This window comes from Neophocaena asiaeorientalis, unplaced genomic scaffold (assembly GCF_003031525.2).
Source record: "Neophocaena asiaeorientalis asiaeorientalis breed wild unplaced genomic scaffold, Neophocaena_asiaeorientalis_V1.1 scaffold202, whole genome shotgun sequence".
NCBI classification, from domain to species: domain Eukaryota; kingdom Metazoa; phylum Chordata; class Mammalia; order Artiodactyla; family Phocoenidae; genus Neophocaena; species Neophocaena asiaeorientalis.
In genome coordinates this window covers 2742294-2746287 of record NW_020172627.1, presented here as the reverse complement: position 1 = coordinate 2746287, position 3994 = coordinate 2742294, and positions in this window count along the sequence as shown.

Genomic DNA, 3994 nt, shown 5'->3' with positions numbered 1-3994 from the left:
CTTTGATGAGCAGGTTGATACCATGTATGTGAGATGCTTAGCACAGGGCCAGGCACACAGTAGGACATATGTGTACGTGTCAAATATTAAACCTTGGCTTGAGAAAGATTTAGCTCGCCAAATGCATTGGAATGGAGGAAAACTGAAGAGGGGGACAAATGAAGATGCTACCGCATAGTACTGTTTGAAGAAGAAGACGAGTTGGGGAGGCAGAGAGGGGACAGGGAGGGTGGCAGGGGTGGGGTTCACTGAGCTTCACAAGGGTGGATGGTGGTGTCCGTTATCAATTTATTTACTCAGTGAACAGCCATTGATCACCTGCTTCATGCAAAGGACCTAGTAATGCGTGGGGAGGTGGAGGAATACTGCAGAAATACAATTGCTTTCCAAGCAGTGCTTCTACTTCTCATTTCTGATGCATTCCTTCTATTTCTGTATATTACTTGAAGCTCAGAGGCCAGATTTTAGTAAGTTTGAGGGGTCGATGGGGCATCAGGCTGGAGGTGGTAGTAGAAAATGTGAGACTGGATTTTGGAAGTGACATGAGGACAGAGTGGAGATGTGGGAACGATTTAAATGGAACAATTGGGCTAGATAAGCTCTGGGTGGGAGACTGCGTAGGAAGCAGGGAGAAGAGGGCTGGACAGACCCGGCAGGGATGGCACTAAGCTGCCTTATCTCTCTTCTCCACAAAGAGCACACACTAGAAAACGGAATTTCTGGAGAGACCCGTTCCTGGAAAGAGAGTTCTTCTGACTCGGGTGTTTGCAAGCAGGGGCTCCACAGAAGTTCTCACCTATGAAACTTCATATGTTGATCCCTTCAAAGTACCTCTAGCTTTTCAAAGTTCCATTTTGTTTAGTTGGTTTTACTTCAGAGAAATTACATAATCACTCAGCTCTTCCTTTGCTTCTTCCTCGGTGTCTTACCCTCTCCTTCATTTTCCTCGTCTTATTTTCTTCCGCTTTTCACCCTTTTTCTCATGTATCCCTAGTCCCTCCCTCCCTTCCCTCTCCTCTTCTCCCCTCCCTTCCCTCCCCCATGGAGATTGAGTCAGGAAGGAGGAAAGTGTCCACACTTTCCAGTTTGTTTTCCTGCACTGGAGCTGTGGCTTCAAACCAACAGAGAAACTCTTTGGGAGAAAGAGACCTCCGAGGATTCTGCCCTTATCAAAGGCACATCAGCGTCAGGGCAGTGGACTTCCTGTTTACACAGCTCTCCCCCTCTGGGGAGGCTCTGCTGAGCCTGGCCAGCTGTGGCCTGGGCAAGCCGCCTAGCTCCAAAGCCCAGCATCCCACTGGTTGGTGTCGGGCTCAGGCTTGCTGGAAACCCACAGCATCCACACCTGTCCTCTGCCACACCTGAGTGTGCTCCCCACACCTGAGTGTCCTCGGTTTCTGAATACCCACTTCTCCTGCATCCCCAGTCTCTCTCCATCAGGTGCACTGGGGGCCTGCACTCTTCAGAAGCCAGGCTGGGACACTTCCTACCTCTATTTCCCTGTTGTGTAACTGGTCCACAGGGGGCATGGCTGCCTGGGCTTCTCCGGGCTCTCTGGCCTGGAGCCAGGACCCCCCGTCTCTAAACTGTAAGGCACTTGGGGAATCATCACCCATCCTCACCTATTTATTATACCCCTACTATGTTCTCTTCACTGTCCTAGGGGCCTGCTGACACAGGTGGAAATGAACAGGCTCTCTGCCTTTACACACTTACGTTCACAGACAGACAATGAGGGAGAAAATGTCAAATGATAAATGGGTTGGGGGAAGTTAGGGTGCAGGCAGGACTGAAGAGGAGAGGGTGTCTGCCTGAGGACCAGAAGACGGCTCCCTGGGGGGGCTTCTTTAAGTTGGGGGTGAAGGGGGGCAGTGTGGGAAGATGTAGGGGACAGTGCTCTAGGCAAGGGAACCCTAAGTACAAACGTCCTGGTCCTGAGGAGGGAGCAAGTGGGGCTTGGTCAAGGGACAGAGAAATGGTGGGGAGATTGGATCTCAGGAAACAGGTGATGGGGTGTTTTTTGATGAGCACTGGAAGGTAACCAGAGGCAGAGCTTCCTGAGCCTGTGGGTGGGCTCTAGAGAGATGCTTGAATTTTATTATAAAGGTGCAGAAAAAAAGCATTGAAGAATTTTACTCAGGGAGAAGGGTATGAACAAATTTATATTTTAAAGATCAGTCTGGCAGCTGGGAGCTGTTGGATGCCCAGTAGAGGGTCTGGTGCCATAGAGAACCCCACTGGTGGACTCGTGTCCTGCAGCTGGGTCTGGGGTTGCATAGTGAACACCAAGAGCTGAGCCCCGAGCCACGCGGACCCTACACCCATGATCTCCGTGATCCTCCCACAGACCTGGGCCATAGAGGGAGAGTGGCCAGGGAAGGACAGAAACAAGAGTGTGACATAGTCCATGGAGACCAGCTGTCCTTCGAGTGCCATCCCGAGAGGCTCCTGTGCGAGCCTTTGCTCCCAGCCCATAGGGGTGGGACAAGGAAGTCGCTTCGGTCTTTCAGGCCTGGAGACGTAGAGCTTCAAGGTGACCATTCCTACCTTCACCTCCGATGAACCCCTGAGGGACAGGGTCAAACACATAGTGCTTTTTCCACTGAGGCCCTCTGACCATGGAGGAGTGGTTGTATGTACAGAGAGGACAAGGTGCCTTTATAGGGGAATTGTCCCATGTCCTGTGGGAGCACTGAGCTTGAATCTCATTCCAGAAAAGACTGCTCCCAAACAGCAAACATTTAAGATGGCAGCCCCAAAACCACACTGAGCCAGACACAGAGCCTTCGCGTGACTGACAGCAAGATGCCTGTCCCAACTGACCACCAGGCTGGCGGCTGGAGTCCTGGGAAACTCACTGGAGGGAAGCTTCCTTCCTCAGACATCAGGTGGTAACACATCTGTGCGTGAAGTGACCTTTGAATGACTATAGATCCTCGACTGCGGATCTTCTGCCAACTGTGGCAAAGCCCTTGAGAGGAGGGCTTGCCACCCCAAGGCAGAGCAAATTGGGCCTCAGGTATTTAGGGACCCTCAGCTGAGGATGGACAGAATAGGGGCTGAAGACCTTGCAGCAGCCCAGGCCAGACTGGGACCAAAAATGCCTCTTGCCACACATGCCATGTGAAAAACTAGAAGTGTGTATATCATCATCCATCTTACTGTACTCACGATTGCTCAAGGTATGGAATAGCATTTATAATAATTATATGAGAATTATCTCCGTGTTTTGAGGACTTGCTGGGTGCTCATTTTGCTAAAGATTGAAAATATATTATCTCATTTAATTCTCTCCACAGCTGATATTCTGCCAATGACAAGGTTGGGGTTCAGAGAAGTTAGGTGACTTCTCTGAGGTCACACAGGCTGGAGCCCAGGTCTGCCTAACTCCAAAGCCTGGCCCTGTAGCCTCTGAGCTTGATGTAGACCTTGAAATGAATGCAGAATAAAGTTATAACCTTCTCACTCCAGAGGGTGAATTGAGTCGTTCTTGGCAAATCCTTTTGCATCATCATAATTCACTGAGTTAAAATCTTCCCCTGGGTATTTTATGCACAGATGCAGGGACCTGGGTCAGTTCTGTGTCCCCTTGGGGGTTGAAACCTAGGCCCAGAGTGGGCCAGGTCAGGGAGCAGCTCTCCGCCCCATGCAGCATACTGACTGCTGCCTTTCCTCGCTTCTCCTCTTTGCTGTTTACTTCTTCTACTGTAAAAGTAACATGGGCTTGTTATAAGAAATGCAAACATCATGGAAAAATATAATCTGAAAATGTGAAAGTAAATGTAGCAATCAGGGTCCCAGCAGAGATGAGACGACACACTCCAGTTAACATCATTTCAGGAGAGTTTAATAAAGGAATTCCTTACAAAAGTGCAGGCAGGACACAGTCACCTCCCCTGGAGGGGGGGGAGGGGAGGGAGAAGTCACCAGATACAAAGTCAGGGAGCAGGCCTGGACAGAGGGACAGAGTTCCCGCTTTCCATCAGCAGAAGCG